Source organism: Ictidomys tridecemlineatus, chromosome 11 (assembly GCF_052094955.1).
Source record: "Ictidomys tridecemlineatus isolate mIctTri1 chromosome 11, mIctTri1.hap1, whole genome shotgun sequence".
Taxonomy (NCBI): Eukaryota; Metazoa; Chordata; class Mammalia; order Rodentia; family Sciuridae; genus Ictidomys; species Ictidomys tridecemlineatus.
Genome location: NC_135487.1, coordinates 94,701,276 through 94,720,346, shown reverse-complemented (window position 1 = coordinate 94,720,346; position 19,071 = coordinate 94,701,276). Strand labels below are relative to the sequence as shown.

General features: G+C 42.0%; 1 long non-coding RNA gene across 1 annotated transcript; it reads right to left on the bottom strand.

Moving 5' to 3' along the window:
• Positions 1-15,505: 15,505 nt before the first annotated feature.
• Positions 15,506-18,451, bottom strand: LOC144368194 (uncharacterized). Its single transcript, XR_013427969.1, has 2 exons — positions 18,268-18,451; positions 15,506-17,460 (listed from the first exon to the last, which is right to left on the bottom strand). It is a non-coding gene; the product is annotated as an uncharacterized LOC144368194 (long non-coding RNA).
• Positions 18,452-19,071: the final 620 nt, after the last annotated feature.

The following is a 19,071-nucleotide window of genomic DNA, read 5'->3' as shown; positions in this document are numbered from 1 at the left end:
TGCCTTGTTCATCCCTTGAACAATATAATTATATACATTTAAACATTGTTTATGTTTTCATGAAATGTTAAACAGATTTGATTAATTGTGTACTACAAATAACAAAATATCTCTTATTAAATTGGAATAATTTCCCCAAATTCAGAAATTTACAAGGATTATTTCAAAGTGTGAATAAAGAAATAGTTAACAGATGGGAAAGAGAAATTAAAAGGTTCTACGTATAAATTTAATAGAAGAAAAATGTGTTTCTGGATAAGAGAGTCTATTAGGTAAATAAGAGGGTTTAGGCAAATGATAAAGAAGGTCTGTGTACATTGGATATATAAGTTTAAGCAAGTGATAAAGAAGGTCTATGTACATTGGTTATGTATGTAAGTTTTTTGAGCAAGTAATCTTGAAGGAATTCAGGGTTATACAACTATGGTTAAACAACAACTGTTATTTTGCAATATTGTAATACATTATTGCTTTAAGAGCTAAACTTGATTAATATGAAAACATCAATGTAATTGTGGTAATATTACTCTTCTTTGTATATTAAATGTTTTCATATTTTCCAGGTATAAAAGTCTTTCAGATAGGAGCTTTAAAAAAATTATATCAAGCTGATGTTCTACAAAAGATTGAATGGTAATATTAGGCTTATAAAAATAACATATTGGAGATGTATTATAACTGGACCTATTATGAATAAGATTAATATAAAGTTCTATACACTGGGTGCAATTTAAATGTAATATCATATTGTGTTAGCTAATATTCATGTGACATCAAGCAACAATATATATAAACTTTATAAAATAGTATATTTAAAAAAAGATCAACTTCAATACTAGAACACTTTACCTAAGATTTTTAAAAAGCCCTGAATTACCTGAGTTAAGGCTATGCCTTCCATCTTACTACATGTCAGAATGACTCCCAAGTAGGCCAAACTTCAGCTAAAGCCCAATACTCTTAATTTAAGGTGAAACTAACATTGCTGGATGTTTATGATCAAGACTCAAACTTAAATTAAAATGGCCAAAAAAAACAATATTTGGCTCTTGCCCTCTGAGTCAGTCTGAAATCTAGGGAACAGGGAATTTTTCTAAAGTGCTTTGCAACTCTAGGTCACATAACCTCCTGATCAGAGAGACTATTGAGACCACTGGAGAATGAAAAGCCAATCAGTGCATTTGCTATGAAGAGGAGGTTCATTAGAGACAAGAGACATCCTTGATGCTTGCAAGGGAAGCCACATGGTCAAGCAAGACCTGGACCCATCCTCTCACAAATGGCACTAGCAGAACTAAAAAGCTGTTCTCAAGTTCCCCCATGAGTCACCCCTATGAGAACTCAGCTGACTCTTCACGATAAATAGAAATAAAGTCAATTTTGTCCAGCTTGCTTTTAAACACCTACCAAACAGTTAAGCCAAAACCCAGACATTCCTAGGAGTAAAGAAAGACAAGAACAGCTAGAAAAGAGGAGGCAGGAACCAGGTCAACAGTCTCCATGGGGAATGTTCAGTCAAATATTGCATTAGCTCCTCCCCCTCGCAGGACCCTATTAGTTCTCTTTATGTTTCTCCTAATAGCACCATGACTATTGAATTGTCTACAAAAGTTCCTGCAAGATCAGATACATAAATTCACCAACCAGTCAGTCAATCAACTACCAGCCCCTGATGCCCAAGACAGAGACCTGGGACTCATGACCAACTCCTCTAACTCCAGAGACTCTGTGCCTATCTAAAACTTTCTCTAACCCCTTTTTTCAGTTTTCACAACCCCTCTTTCACGTCCTAGGAATGAGAACTACTGTCCAGCAGGTCCACTCTGCTTGTTCAGTCTGCTCTACAGTATCCCCACAAGGAAGCAACAAAACTAAACTCCCCACACGTCAGTGAGGAGCCACTAGCCATGAAAAGACTGGTAGATCAACTTCACTCACATGCCTAGGCACAAATAGCTTCACTACCTACTTACTTTGGTTGATACTTTTTCAGGTTGGATAGATGCCTTCTCTACCTACATCCAGGGAAATTGCTGACACTTGCCTCCATTCTCATTAAGGAAATCATTTCCAGGTTAAGACTTCCCACCTCCATCCAGTCAGACAACAGTCCCGCCATCATTTCTTAGGTTTTTCAACTAGTCTCCAAAGGCCTCAACATTACTTAGAGGCTCCACATCCCCCACCAACCCCAGTCCTTGGGTAAGGTTGAGAGGCCTAACAGCATTCTCAAGGATCATCTCACTAAACTTGCTTGAACTCAGGCTCTTCTGGCCCAATTTCCTACTGTTAACCCTCACCTGAATTCAGATAGCCCCAAGAGCCCCCTCAGGCCTTAGCCCCTTTGAGCAACTATATGGGTGCCCTTTCTTAACCACTCAAAGCTTTCCAATCACTCCTCCTCCATTTGTGTCCTACATGTCCTATCTCACACTTCTATGAAAACTCCTAAGGGAAGATGCAGACCAGTGCCTTTCTGTGTCATTCATTGCCTCAATCCCAACACAACCACAAACTGAATTGGACCCTCTTCAACTGGGTGACTCAGTCTTACTTCAGGAACTGCATTCTCAATCATTGGAGCCTTAATGGATGGGACCCTATACAGTCACACTTACTACCCCAATGGTGACCAAGCTTTTGGGCCACTCCCCCTGGTACCATGTCTCCCACCTTAAAAGGCACCTGTTAAAAATGTCCAGTCCTGGACTTCCACCATACCCACCAAACTCAAAATTTCTCACCAACCCTCTTCTTCTTTTACTAATCATTATTCTCTCTCAAGTTTTTATCTCAAACCACAGATGCTGCTTCTACAACCAAGCCACCAGGATGACACAACCCACTCTCACTTTATGGGTCAAGGCAATTACTTTTCCACTAGCTGCAATCAGGCTGTCACCATTAACATTACTGAATTCAATCAAGCCACTTCAATACTTCCTAGAAACTCTACAACAAGACCAATGACTGATACCAAAGATCTCCTCCCATCAGAAATGGTTTGATGCCATTGACAACCTATGGCTTCAAAGAACTTTTATGGACTTTACCCCTACAAAGTAGTTGACTATAGCCACTGTTATTTTTTGTTGAGAGCCACAGCCAGTCAGAATGGCTCCTGGCATTTTGCCAGAATTATTGGTTGAGAGGCAAGCCATTAAGATGATGCTGGATTGAAACAGGTTGTGTATTCAATTGTATATAGACCCCTGCTGTCTGCCTGGGAAGCCTGCTACTTTGAAGTTCTCCAGAGGATTTCTGGGGAGTTCACCTTGGTTGGTAAAGTTCTGGTGGTGGGAATTCTGGTTGGTGTGTGATGTGCCTAGAATGGCCGCGTGGGTGGCATTCTGTTCTCAGGAGTTCGGAAAATAAATAAAGTTTGTTCCTGCTTGAGTACCTTGTGATTTGTGCCCAGCCAGACTCCAGCAATTTTTGGTTGTCCTGGTGTTCTCAGACCTGTCCCTGCCCCCAACATTCCTCCACTTTGCCTTCTAGGCCCAACTCCACCCACCATTAAACAGAAAATAGCCAGAGGACTTTACACCATTCCCCATGTAAGTTAGAAAAGCAAAAAGGGAGGAATTTTAAGTGCAGGACAGGCTGAGTAAGCTGTCTGCAGGGCATGCCAAACAAAGTTAGCTGCAGAATGACCTTGTCTCTCAAACCCTCTCTCTGGTTATTTTTCACCTGTTTGCTTCAAGCCCAAATGCCCAAGCCCCAGCTCAAGGCTGAGCACTTCGCCCCCCTGCACTTCGCCCCCTTGCGCAAGGATGAACACTCAGCCTGTCACTCAAGGCCAAACACTTAACCCCCTTGTGCCAACAAGGCAGATTGCAGACCCAGACACCTTATTAGATTCTGGCTATAAAAACTCCCTACTGCCGCCCCCCCCTCTCATGCTCTCTCTTTCTTTCTCTGTCTCTCTCTTGTGTTCTCTCTCTCTCTCTCTCTCTCTCTCTCTCTCTCTCTCTCTCTCTCTCTCTCACACACACACACACACACTCTCTCTCTCTCTCTTTCTCTCTCTCTCTTCTTCTTCTCTCTTTCCTCCTCTGTTGCACTGCTGTAATAAAGATCTCTTGGTTGCTCTGAGTGTTGTGGTCACTTTCCTTTCAACTTCTGTTGCCAGTATGAACTTTTAAATTTTTTTTAGATGTAGATGGACACAATACCTTAATTTAATTTATTTATTTATATGTTGTGCTGAGGATCCTAACCCAGTGCCTTACACATGCTAGGCAAGCACTCTAACCATTGAGCCATAATCCCATCCCAGCAATAAGATGTTGAACTCACTTTTTTACTGAGTCTAAAAGTATAACAAGATCAGTATAGAAAATTTGGAAAATGGATAAAATTACCAAGAAGGAAAAATGTTACCCATCAGTGGTTATCACTATTAACATTTCGGAGCATAGCTTTCTAGTTTCTTCTGATTCATTTCTTTACATAGTTGAAACTAAATTGCATACACATATTTTAACTTGTTTGGTTTAAAACTGACATTATAAAATAAGCATTTTCCATATTGTTAAGAACTTTAGCATATGTTATTTTAATAGTGCCATACATAATATTCTTTCAGGATTGCAGTGTAATTAAGGATTGTTCGTTTTAGATATCCCTATTGCCTACAATTTACTGCCTTTATTTTTATACATATTTCTTTTGGATCTCTGAATGTAAGGTGCAAGTAAGGTGTATGAAGGTATGTAGATGGTTGAGGGATAGCAAATAAAACAATACCCAAGGACCAGAGGATAGAATTTTGGTAGAAAGAGACCTGTTTAAGGAAAACGAGGGGCATGATACACGAATAAATATATGAAAAATAAAATGGCTCTGGCACTGTGTGGATACATGTGGTGGGGTTAGAGCTGCTGCCTTTATTTGACAATATATTATAGAGCTCTGAAGGAGACCTTTCACTGAGTCCTAGGAGCAAAAACCAGGTTTTCAGGACTAAGTGAGTGAGCAAGTGGTGAAGCTCAGAAGCATGGAGTGTAACTGTATTTTTGGGAGGTTTGTTGATAAAGAGAAGGAAAAAAATGGAATGAAGTAAAAGGGGGAAAAAAAGAACAAGTAGCATTTTTATTTAATGTTTTTATTTTTGAAGATAGAGACCGGAATATTTTTTGGGCCAAGGTATAGCATAAGAGAAAATAGGGGGTTGGGATTGTGTCTCAGTGGTAGCACACTTGCCTGGAATGTGTGAGGCACTGGGTTTGATTCTCAGTATCGCATATAAATAAATAAATAAAAGACTATTAATAACTAAAATAAAAGAGAGAGAAAATATGGATGCAAGTATTAAAAACAAACTAAAGTTTGGAAGTCCATCTGTTGTTTTACATTTTTTTTCTTTTTTGTCTTAATCCTGGTAGTTATTTTCAGAAGAAACTTTCAGACTCCTCATAATCATTTGGTATTTCCATGCATTGTGGCTTAGAATCTGACCAACACTCAAGACCTATTTTAGCCTAATGAAATGAGGAACTACACATAATGTTGATTTTAGACTTTGCATGTTTGTTTTTGTTTCATATGTGTCATAGTAGCATAGCATTAGAATAACCTCATTTAGTAACATCCTCTCTGAAATTTTATATATTTTTATATATTTAAATATATAAAAATATACAGAATTATATAAAATTTTATGTATTTCCTTGTCCACCGACTGCAACCACATTTCAATAGCAGTTTCTGGGAATTCTCTAGTGCTGATGTCTAAACAAATTATTAACATTTTATCTTCTATTGTTAATCTTTTTTGACCTGTTATGGTTCCCAGTATGTTTTCTATTTTTAAAATATCACCTTTATGTCTCCTCTGTGCATTTTGGTCATTCCTTATTGTTAATAAATGACTTCTAGCAAGTTCACCTGACTATCTTTCTTGGACTGTTCTTCTCAAATAAAGACAGCAGCTCTAACACCACCCAATGTATCCACAAAGTGCCAGAGCCATTTTATTTTCCATACAAAAGATTGTTCATAGAGCTTGAAAAAGAAGGTAATTGGTCCTGAAATTTTGCTTTAGACTAAATTAATATAGAATCTTTTATAAGCAACTGTAAATGAGCCACTATAAATGACACTTACAATTTCTACTAATTGAAAAATAATCATCAGGCTAATAATACAGATAATATGTATTTGCAATTAAATAAGTTAAGAATTGTAAATTCATTATAATAATAAAGTGCCAGGCTTCCTTCAGCAACCGGGAACTCATTAATAACTGCAACATTAGCACTTAGCATTTCCTCATTTGAGGAAACTAATATATCAGCTGATTACAAGTCAAAATGAATTTTTAAACTCTTTTTGGTACTCTAACTTGTATAAAACCTAGCTGCTATATAACTCTCTGCTGTATTATATTACCTTCAAAGAAACATATGTTTAGCATTCAAAATAATTAAGATGTTTTAATTTTTTTTTTTGCAGTTTCTCTAACTCAGCTACCTGTTCATTCTAGGTTTTCTAGATGTGAGAGGCGGTATCAGACAGGTAAAGTAATGCAATGTCATGCATAAATATGGAGCTTATCTGTACCAATTGTGATCATTATCAGCAGAAAATTCCACAGTAAAACTGTGCCATCATTGCACCAGAAACAATACAACACGAAGAAGAAAATATAGGATCAACATTCCAGCATACAAGTATAGAAAATGACTTTCTCAATAGGACCCCAAAAGCTCAAGAAATAATGCTAAAAGTTAATAAATGAAATGGCACCAAATTAAAAGGCTTCTGCACAGCAAAGGCAATAATTAAAAATGGAAAGAGAGAACCTAAAGAATGGGAGAAAATCTTTGCCTAGCTACTGTATTGAGAGAGGATTCATATCTATAATATATAAAGAACTCAAAAAAATCAAATGACCCAATTAATAAATATAAACATACTAATGTATTAAACAGACACTTCTTAAAAGAAAAAATACAAATGGCCACCAATATATGAAAAAATGTTCAACATCATTAGCAATTAGGGAAATGCAAATCTCACAACAGTCAAAATGGCAGTCATTAAGAATACTACTAATAATAAATGCTGAAGAGGATGTGGAGAGAAAGGGACACTTTTACACTGTTGGTTGGATTGTACATTAGTATAAGCACTACAGAAATCAGTATGGAGGTTCCTTAAATGGAACCACCATATGACTCAGCTATACCAATCCTCAGTGTTTATCCTAAAGAATTAAAGTCATCATATTATAAGGTTACATATATATACATGTTCATAGCAAAACAATTCACAATAACCAATCTATGAAAGTAGCCTCTGTGTCCATTGACAGATAAATGGATTTAAAAAATGTGGTCTACATACATGATGAAACTTTATTGAGCCATAAATAGAAATAAAATTATGTCATTTGAAAGAAAATGAATGGAAACAGAGACTATTATGTTAAGCAAAATAAACCAAAGTAAGAAGATCAAGTGTTGTTATGTTTTTCTCTGATATGTAGAGGCTAGAGAAAAAAAGGGAAACAAAAGTTGGGGTGGATCTCCTAAAGATCAGTGGGAGGTCAAAAAGAGGAAAGGGACAAGGGAGTGGGAGAAAGGGAATGAAGGAACAGTGCTAAAGAATGGTATTGGCCAAATTATATTCTTATAATGTGTGCATGTATTAATATGTAACAAAAATCCCATCAATGTGTATAACTATGATACACCAATAATAATATTGAAAATAAAATTCATGAAACAAAAAAGAAAAGAAAAACTATTTCACTAAAGAAATACCCCAGCATGTATGCTCAGTACAGGCCTTTTATATACAGCCTCCATGGAATCTCATCCTTTTACAGATGTGTAGATACAGCCCTTCCAGGTTCCTCCCCAGACCTTCCTTCAAAGTAAAGCTAGCTAGTAGTGTTGCTGTTTCTTTGATGGTAATTTACTTCAGCTGCAGGAGTTTGTATGTTTGTGATATCATTATTGTAAGGATAACCCAGACAGCCAGAATGGAGCTTCATACTAAAGTTTGCAGCATTTTTTGTTCTGTTTTTTCATGCTCCAACTGTTTCATATTTACTGTTTCATTTTAATCTCAATAATATAAACATTTTTCATTCTTCTTCTTAACTGTCTCTCCAAGAATGTCCTGGTTGCCTATACAGGCTTTTCTCACTCCACTGCTTAATATTCCTGTTACAGAAAACCCCCATACATTTTACCCCTCTAGAATTATGTATTTCTCTTTTGTAAGAACTTTTGTGGTAATACCAGCAAAATACTTTCATAATACATTTCAAAATTACATTAAACTCTTATCCCTTGCTCCTGTATCTTTTCTTTACACTGCAACTACTACAGAACTACATGTAGTAGACTCCAGGAGTTTAGCAGAACAAAAGAAATATGTTAAGAAGGGACATAAGAAAAGCTTTGGAGTGAAGTCTAAAATCATGACATTTTACATTTTGTGGTTTATGTAATGCTTTATGTGTATCTATAAAAACAGTAAATATTCCTTCTTATAGTTTTATTTTTAATAAGAAACTTCTCACATAGGTTTATGGGGTACCATGTGATCTTTCAGATAAATTAGCATATGCATCACCTCAGTATTTGTCATTTCTTTGTGATGAGAGCATTTAAAAATTCTTTCTTAGCTATTTTGAAAAACACATTATTGCCAATTATAGCCCTCCTTTTATGTAACTTAAACTCATGCCTGTTCACCAAACTCTCCCGTTTTCCCCAATTATCCTCCTGGCTGCCTCCTGTTTCACTGCCACACAAATGAGACTTGGTAAACACCATTGTACGCTCCACTTCTATGATTTTGACTCTTAGATTCCACGTGTTAAGTGAGAGCATAGGTTTTTTTCTCCCACTACTTGGCTTACTTCACTTAACATAATCTCCTCACTTAACATACTCTCATCCATATTGTTATAAATGGAGAATTTCCTGTTTCCATAGGGTGAATTGTATTTCATTGTGGATGTATACCACCATATCACTTTTTAAAGAATCCCTTCATCTGTGTGAGGACACAGGTTATTTCTGTATCATGGCTATTGCAAGCAATGCCTCAGTTAACACAGTGGTATATACACTAAGAGCCAAAAGTTTCTTGAGGAAACTGCCCATAAAATTATAAAATATGTGCCTATAGAAAGTGTTCACAGCTGTTATTTTCACCTTTGTTTTTAGAATTTTCACGAAGGGCAAAAAGACTTTTTGTTCAAATATACAGCACTTTTTAAATAAAAGATAACCTCAGTTTTTCTTAATTTTTAAGACATTTTTATTTGTTTTTTTCATCTTATTGTACATTTCTTTGTCTTATTCAGAAAGATGTTAGTTTTATGCATCTCAAAGAAACATTTTTACCTTCTTCTGAAAGGCATAGTTTGGACTAGGTATAGACACCACAGTTCACATCAACTTCTGCTTTCCTATTCCCTTGTTGCTTTCTCTATTTTTTTATAATTGCAAGACTGGGATTGAATCTCATGCTTAGATGTCCTTTATTCACAAAGCTGCATTCCCAACTCTTTTAACAAGTGTGATGAGATGTATCCATCTTACAGTACCATGCAGAATGTATTCACCATCCAGTACGACTATGTAGTGCCAGGTAGAATAGTTCCATTGCCCTAAAAATCCACTATGTACCATCTTGTCTTCCTTTCTCTACTCCAACCCCAGTTTCTTTCACTTTTTTTTTAGTTTTACCTTTTTCACTAGGTCACAGTTCATAAACTGATTTTAACTTCCTATGTCCTTGAAGGTGCTGAAGTCTGGCTGGGCACAAAATAACCGAGCCGCCACAAATAGCAACTCTTTATTTTGGAACTCTCACCAGCACTCTACACACACTTCCTAGGAACACACTCCCTCCACTGGGTTCCTTGTGCAAATTCTTCTGGAACCAAGAAAACTCCAGGGGAATTCCAAAGTAGAGGGCGCCAGAGGCAGCAGGATCTGCCCTTATCCCAGAGCCTTAGAGCAGCCCTATTTTCGGGGCAGGGTCACCTTTCAATCATTTCCTCTGGCAAAATACCAGAAGTCATTTGACTAAACTGTGGCTCTGGACACGCAGGATTTTTGATCTTATTGAAATTGGGGTGTTTTGTTTGGTTTTCTAGATTGGGTGTGTTTTCTCAAAATTTCATTATGAGGTCTTTCCTTGGATTAATCCTGCAATTTTTCTTTCATTTTTTTTATTGTGTCTTCTGCGTCTTTATTGTTCTTTCTAGAAAGTGTGGAATTGATGAATTTACTTTCTTCAATGAGTTTGACTTTTAGACCCTATATAAGTGAGACCAAGCAGTATGTGTCTGTATCTGGGTTATTTCACTTGGCATAATATCCTCCAGGTTTATCTACATTGTTGCAAATAGAAAAAAATTCTCCCCCTCAACCCAGTTCATGGGGCCTCCGCCTTCCTGCGGAGCCCTGGTGCCAGGGCTTCAGTAGCTTCTGGTAAAGTGGGGGTATGAGTGGAGGTGAGGGTGGGGTGTGACACTCTGCTAGCAAGGTCCTCGCTGGCCACTCCGACACCATCCAGTCTGCCTCCAGGCACCACATGACCCTGGGAATGTCCAGCAAATGTGAATCCACCACACCTAGCCACATTGCCTTGGCCCGCCATACCCAGGCCCCGAAGCCCCAGACAGGCCCCTCTCAGCACCTTGCCACGGAGCGTTATGCCAGCCCAAAGTGCTGGCATCCAAGGCACCCTTCCAGTCCTGGATTTGATGCTCCTGCAGCCGTGTGTTGTGCTCTGCCCAGTCTCATCCCCCTCTGGAGATGGGGGAAGGCCCCATCTTTCGGTTATCCTCTTGTCAGAGCTTTAGCACCCCAGCCTTAATGGGAGTTCCAGCTGTGACACTCTGGAGGTCCTCCATGGCCAAGGAGGTCATCTGAATAGTGCTGACTTTCCCGCTCTCCCCTGGCTCTTGCTGCATAAAAGTTCCCCCCCACACCCAGGTTATGGGGGTCTCCCACCTGGAGGGGTGAGTCCCCTCTACATGGCTGGGGGGGTATACAAGCTCCCCCTGACACTCAGGTGAGAGGGGTCTCCCGCCAGAAGGGGAAAGTACCCTCTACCTTGGCTGTGGTAGTGTAACAGCTCGCCCTGACACCAAGGTGGGAGTGGTCTAATGCCTGGAGGGGCGAGTCCCCACTACCTTGGCTTCAGGGGTTTTAGGAGCTCCACCCACCACACCCAGGTGGGAGGGATCTCCCGCCTGGAGGAGCAAATCCCCTCCCTGGCTGTGGTGGTATAGGATATCCAACACACACACTGGTAGGAGGGGTCTCCTGCCTGGAAGGAACAGTCCTCTTTACCCTGGCTGTGGTGATATATGAGATCCCACTGACACATAGGTAAGAAGTGTCTCCCGCATGAAGGGGCGAGTCCCCTCTAGACTGACTGTGGCTGTATATGAGCTCCCACTGACACCCTGGTAGGAGGGGTCTCTGGCCTAAAAGAGTTGATTTTTCCCTTCCCTTGCTGCAGGGGTTTACAAGCTTTCCCAAGACAAAGGTTCGAGGCGTCTTCTGCTTGGAGGGGCGAGTCCCCTCTATTCTTGGTGCTGTGGTTTAGGAGCTCTCCCCCATACCAATATGGGAGATATCTCCCACTGGAATGGGGGCGTCCCCTCCACCCTGGCTCTGGAGATACATGAGCTCCTTCTCAAATCCAGGGGAACGTGGTCTCTTGCCTTGAGGGGCAAGTTCCCTCTACAATGGCTGCAGCAGTATAAGAGCTCCCCCGACAACTATTGGAAAGGGGGTCTCCCACCTGAAGGGGCGAGTCCCCTCTACTCTTGTCAAGGAGGAATACAACCTTGCCCTGGCACCAAGATGGGAGGTGTCTTTTGCCTGAAGGAGCATGTTCACTTTACCCTGGGTGCAACAGTATATGAGTTTCCCCTAACACCCAGCTGGGAGCAGTCTTTCAACTGGAGGTGCGTGTCCACTCTACTCTGACTCTGGTGGTATAGGAGCTCCCCCTGATACCCAGGTTATGGTGTCTCCTGACTAGAGAGTCGAGTCCCCTCTACACTGGCTGAGAGGGTATAGGAGGCCCCCCCATAGCCAGGTGAGAGGGGTCTCCCTCCTGGAGCAATGAGTCCTTTCTACCCTGGCTGTGGATGTATAAAAGCTCTTCAAGACACACAGGTGGGAGTGGTCTTTTGTATGGACAGGAGAGTCCCCTCTACCCTGGCTTTTAAGGTATACAAGCTTCCCTGACACCCAGGTTGGAGAGGTATCTCAACTGGAAGTGCGAGTTCTCTCTACTTTACCTTTTGCCATATAAGAGCTCCTAGAACACACAGGTGGGAGGGGTCTTCTGCCTGCAGGGGCATGTTCCCTCTACCCTGCTGTCACAGTATTGGAGCTCCCACTGACAGCCAGCTGGGTGGGGATCCGGCCTGTAGGAGCGAGTCCCCTCTTCCCTGGATGCTGAAGTAATCAAGCTCCCCTGAACACCCAGGTGGGAGGGGTCTACCGATTGGAGGGGCCTGTCCTCTCTACCCTGGCTGCAGAGGTATAGGAGCTCACCCAGACACCCAGGTGGGAGAGGTCTCCCGTCTGGAAGGGCATGTCCTCTCTACCCTGCCTGCAGCAGCACAAGAACTCTCCCTGACACCCTGGTGGAACGGTCTTCCTCCTGGAGCTGCGAGTCCCCTCTACCCAGGACACCCAGATAGAAGGGGTCTCCCATCTGGAGGGGAGAGTTCCCTCTACCCCGCCAGCAGTGGTATATGAACTCCCCAGCCATCCAGGTGGAAGGGGTCACACACCTGAAGGAGAAAGTACCCTCTACCATGGCTACAGTGGTATAAGATCTCCCTCTGACACCCATGTGCGAGGGGCCTCCTTCCTGGAGGAGCAATTCCCCACTACTCTGTATTTACTGAATTAAAAAAAAATGCTAGAACTCTTGCTCAGTGGTTTAGTGTCCTTGAGTTCTACTCCTGGTACCAAAGGGGGGAAAAAGGAGGAGAAGAAGAAAAAGTGACTTGGGTACCTTGTTCTGTTGCTGAATAAAATTTTAGGGTGTGGAGTTTTAAAGGCTGTTATTCTGCCTATAAGAGGAATAGGTTGTTATATTTTTACTTGATTTTTTTTAAAGAGAGTACTGGTATCAGAACATACAGAGGTTCTGTTCAGCTTAAAACGCTCTTTGGAAACTGTAAAAATTTTCTAAATCCCAAAGGAAGCCCAGACAAAAAACAAAAATGACACCATGTTCACAAATGACAAAGAAGGAAATCCAAATTTATCCCAGAAGAAAACACCAACCCACAGAAACAGACTAGAGAGTAAGAGAGGAAAACAGAGAAAAAGATCTAAAGAGAAATCTGAAAAAGAAACTAAAAACAAATAAGACCAGTCTGAAATAATTATGCATCTTTCAATCAAAAACCTTGAATGTAAAGGAAATAAACTTCCCTCTTTTAAGATGTAAAGTGACTTAATAGATTTTCTTCTTTTAATGGACTCAGTCGCCTGCTATCTACAAGAAAGTCATTTCACCTCAGGACACACGCAGAGTACCAGAGAAGGAATGTAAAAGATATTCCACACGAAGAAAACCAACCTAAAGCAGGAATGGCTAGACTCCTGTCAGATAAAATACACTACAGATTAAAACACAATAAAAAGAGACAAGGTGATCACACTATGATAAAGGGGTCAATTCAGCAACATGAGACAGAAATTGTACACACACATGTGCCCGACACCCAAGCACCCACATGTGCAAAACAGATATTACTGGAATGTAAAAGAAGTTGACTACAACACACTAAGAACAGTGGGGGCTTCAAATCCCCCCCTTTTTTTGAGAGAGAGAGAGAGAGAGAGAGAGAGAGAGAGAGAGAGAGAGAGAGAGATTTATTATTTAGTTTTTTCTGTGGACACAATCTTTGTTTTTATGTGGTGCTGAGGATGGAATCCGGACCCCACACATGCCAGGCAAGCACACTACTGCTTGAGCCACATGCCCAGCCCAGTCAACTCCCCTTTTCAGCACTGGACAAATCATGTCTGCACAGGGTAGACATTTAAAGACCATCCCACCCAACTACTGCAGAGCAAACATCCTTCTCAACAGCACACAACATATTCTCCATGTATTCTCAATAAATCTCCATAAATTTAATAAGAATGGAATCCATAGCAGGGGAACACCTGGACAGTTACAAAGCATGGGAATTCTTCAGCATGTTCCCCAACAACCAATGGGTCATTGAAGAAATCAAAACATTGTCATCTATGTAATAAATAAGAAAAATAAATAAAAAAAAGAAAGTGTAAAATGCCTGCAGACCAATGAAAAGGGCCACACAAGATATTCAAACCTGGGGATACAGCAAAAGCAATTCTAACTGGGAAGTCCTCAGCAAGAAATAGCTTCATGAGGAAAATAGATCTCGAATAAATGGCCGAATATTGCATCTCAAGGTACTGAAAAAAAATAAGGATGTGTCATGCCCCAGTTAGTAAATTTGGGAGAAGGAATAAAATCATAAAGCTTCTAGAGTACCTGGGATGCCAGGCATGTGCCACTGCAACTGGCTTTTCATACTTAATTGTTATTGTTTTGGGGATCAGACAGTGAACCCAAGGATGCCACACCAGTGAGCCCCATCCCAAGGTAGGTTTTTAACACAGGGTCTCACAAACTTGCTTACATCCTCTCTAAGATGCTTAGGCTCCCTTTGAACTCACCATCCTCCTGCCTCACATTCTGAGCTGCTGGAACTGCAGCTGAGAACCACCAAGCCAGCTTTTCCAATTGTTTGTGGAAGAGAATCTTTAAGGACATCAATTTGACCCACCTATCCAGACCAATTAAAGAATGCATTCCATTGTTTTCATGTGGGTTGTGGTTTTTTCCTTTTGAATGTTTCTAACAGATAGACAGCTCTATTTCAATTAAACCTTCCCAATGTGGTCACATCATTTTTGGATTTATTTATTTGTTTACTTATCTCTGTGATGCCTTGGATGGAACCCAGGCCCTTCCACATGCTAGCAAGTGCTCCACCACAGAGAAATGTCCCCAGCTCTCTGAGTTAGCTTTGATGAAGTTAACTCATTTCTCTAGAATAGCATGTTTTCTGGGTTTTCTAAATTGTGGAGGTAAAATTGGCAAGTGTTCCAGAAGGGGCTGTAGAGTTTTTGGATACAGGTGTAGAAAGGACTGTGCATCTTTCAGTGGCCAAGGAGTGAAACCCAGTCCCCACTTCTTGACCCGGCCACCCTTACAAACCAGGTCGTGTTTGTTATGACATCCAACAGTTGTGTGCTTGCTCACAGCACAAATTAACCTAGAGTCAAAAGATGAGAAACTCAAAGAGAGGTGAGTGTTTTATCCCCAGACATCTGAGAAAACAAAGTGCCCTCACAATCCTTCCAGAGTTCAAGGGGTCTGGAGGAACCAGAGTATCTTCAAGTCCCTTTTTAGCCGTGATAACTCTTAAAAGAACACATGATGACAGATCTCATTATGCAGATATTCCTTGACTTTATTTGATCCTTGAATCCAACAAAATGAATGCCATTCAAAACCTTCCACCTGCCTCACATGTGCAAGCTAGACTTAGAGCTGGAGTAAAGTAAGTGCCACAAAGAGGGAGCAAGGCACAAAGATCCCTCTGTGGGTGACAGAGAGGCTGGCTGTGCTTCGCCCAGACTCTGCTACCAGTTCCAAGAGTGAGCTGCAGTCTGCTTACACATCAAAGTGTGTTCCAGTTCACTATGTGTGGAGAATTATTGAAGCCATAATTAAAACATGTCCACAGGCAGCTTTAGAATACCTCAAATGAAGACTGGGTGGACATTGTTCTCATTCTTGGATTAGAAACAAAGGCTAAGGTCACTGCACAACCCCATCAGCCCAGTTCTCAGTGGAGGGAATTGTTAGAGTAAGATCTCTCAGTTATGTGCTAAACGCGCCCCCCCACCAGAGCTTTTAATTGATTCAGTTTCATTTTGAAATATTTTCAAGTGTTATCTACATATATGATTCTACTATTTTGCTGAAAGCGAATTTGGGTACCTTCAACGGGCACCAAAGGTTTAACTGTGGACAGACTACCTAGGTGGATGACAGGTAAGGTTTAGTTAGGCACAGAGGCTCTGGTCAATGTGCAACATGGACACCTCCTGCAGCAGTGGGAGTGAGACAATGTGGCCTTTCTTATGCACAGATGCCCTTGCCCAGCACACCCAGAGAACAAGACCTGAGTTTTCCGGGTCTAAATGGAGACCCATGAGGAAGAACCAGCATTGAATGTCTGGGTGGCACTGAGGTCCACTGAGAAGAGGTTTTCTTTCAATGGCTCATGTTCAATGCCTACATAGAATGTTCCAATCCACCTGTGTGAACATGCATGTGTTAAGCCACAGAGTAGCCACACATCATAACCAGATTTCAGTTTGATACCTTTACTTCCTGGGGATGAACCTCATTGTTCACCAAGTACCCCATGCCTTCTTTCTCCATCAGCACCTGGAGAATCCAAAGGTTTCATTAGAAAGCCACGTAAATCCAGTGCAGAGGATGACAGAAGACTAACCTTGAGATTCTGTTCCTTTTATGATGATTTATGGACCAGCCATGAAAGAAAGTAGCATCTTTCTGTGCCCATCATGCCTGAATCCCATTCTAGAAATCCAGGTCCCTATGTATGTCTCTATAGAGAAAAATGTCCTGAAGGTCCTATCCTAGGGGGGCTTTTCTCCAATGGAGCCCCCTGCTGTACTTTCTTTTTCCCATCCACTCTTTAGGCAATGCCTGAAATGGCTTCTGTGTTCCCTCTAAGGTGACCTTACATCCTGGTTATATCTACAATTGCCTAGAAGTACACTTTTGAAACACACTCAACTTGGCAGCTGTTGGACAGGAGCAGTGAATGAGGCCCTTGTTATACAGGAACTTGGAGCAACAATGACGACAGAAGACAGTACAGAACACAAGGATGTTTGGCTGCCTAAAATCCCTCACTATTGCTGTCAGCTCAGCACAGAGTTGGGAACATCTCCCGGGGTGGATGGTACCCCAGGCATCATAGCTCTCCAGAGGGGCAGGGTAGAGCTCTATGCTCAACTGGCTCAGCCTGGCAGTGTGAAGCAGCAGGTCCCCCAGGGTTGACATAGAAAGGCGTATCCCATGGATGCTCAAGATCACAAGCTGGGAGCAGCGGCTCAGGGCAGGCAAGAGGGCTTGGAGCTGAGAATCAGTGATCCCACAAGCTGCCAAGTCCAGGATGTTCAGGGTGGTTGCAGTGCTGTCCAGCAGGATTTGGAGGGGCTCCAGACTGAAATCGGTCAGTTTGATGCCCCTCAGTTCCAGGTGTCTGAGCTGTCTGGCTTTGGATATCGAGAAAGGTAATTCCAGTCAGAATCTAACTGTGGGCAGTTGGTTATTGAGAGGGTCTCCTGGGGGGTCTTCAGGTGCCTAATGAAAAACCAGACAGTTAGTTGTGAGGAGCAATGTCAAGGAGGGAGAAGACAAATTGGCCCAAAACCAAAGTCACCCTGGTGATCCGACAATGGTCCACAATTATGATGCTGCCTTTTGCAAAATCTGGTCATTCACTTCACCCCATGTAAGGGTGAGCCTTTCAATACATCTCCTGTGAACAGATGAGTCCACATATCTGTGTCTTCTCCTAACTTACAGGTCTGACCACAGGAGGTCATGGGGAGTCATGTATGAAGGACAAATTTGGGCAGGATATATCAAAATCCACTGGGGTTAACCCTCTGAGAGGCACACACCCTATACCCTCAGCAAGATTTCTACCCCTGCTCCTGACCCTTACACCCAGGATCACTACCTGGAGTTCAGAACAGCCTTCCCCAGGTGGGTATAAAGGCAGGTCCTCTGCTCCCAGCTGGGGAGCACAGACCTACCCTGTTGACAGGTGTCAGGGTTGGGGCTTCCCTTCTTCCAAGCACTCTTCTCTACCTGCTTTCCACCACCTTTGCTGGACAGGCCTCCCATGGAGGGAACATCAATCCCATTTCTAGCTTTTGTCCCTCCCAACTGGATTCCCAGCAAGGTGGCACGTCCTAGACTCTGGACCCTCATTTAGAAGTCTGCTCCAACTCATGTTATGCAAACTAGCTTCAGGATCCAATAGGAACTAAAGGATGAGTTATTTACCTTCCAGTGCCTTATTAACCATGAGAGTGTCAGTGGCTAGTAGGTGCCAATTTCCTGTAACTGGTCTTCAGAGGATATTCACCCCCTCTTACTCACCTAAGCACCTGTTTCAGGTGGTCCTCAAGGAGGAAGACAGCATTGGCACAGAACTTCTGCAGGAAGTCCATCCTGAGTAACGGCGAGGTGAGCTGGGCAAGCAGCTGCTCCTGCTCCTCTTGGGAGGTGTAGGCAAGCACATAGACCTGGGAGACAAGCAGCTTACTCAGGTTCCTCATCTGGCTGAAAAATAGAGCACAAGCAGCCAAGGTGGAGGGCGCCCAGGCACAATGCACTTCCACCTTCTGGACAGAGTCCAGCTGCAGCAGTCTCAGGACCTTCCTGGTGTAGCTGGTGGGTTTCCCAAAGATCTTCAGCCTATTGCAACACAGTCAGCCTGTCCCTTCTCTGTCTTACCCACAGGAACAAGTGGGTCAGAAATTTATCCAGGGGTCTTTTTCTGAGGCTCAAGTCTATGACTACCTTGAAGGGTGGCTTAGCTGCCATTGCTGGACCAAGTTTCAATATTAAATTCTTCTTAATGTCAACTGGTGAGCAGGCATCAACCAGGACTCCAGACCACATCCTCCAGAAGTTCTGGGGAACATTCCACAAATCTAGCACCTGCAGTTTCCACCTCCTGCTGGAACAACAGTAGAGTCTCACAACTAAGGCCCCTTGTTCACCTCTTAGCTGCTGCTCCGACCTCCCCCTCTTGGTTCTGTCTCCCTTTTCTTTATCCACTTCCCTCCCATCCAGCCTGGTGCCCCTACTTGTACAGACTGAGGCAGGGTCAGGTACAGCCTCCTTCATGGGTCACTACAGCTGCCACAAGCACCTCAACATCTGGAAGCCTTTCCCAGA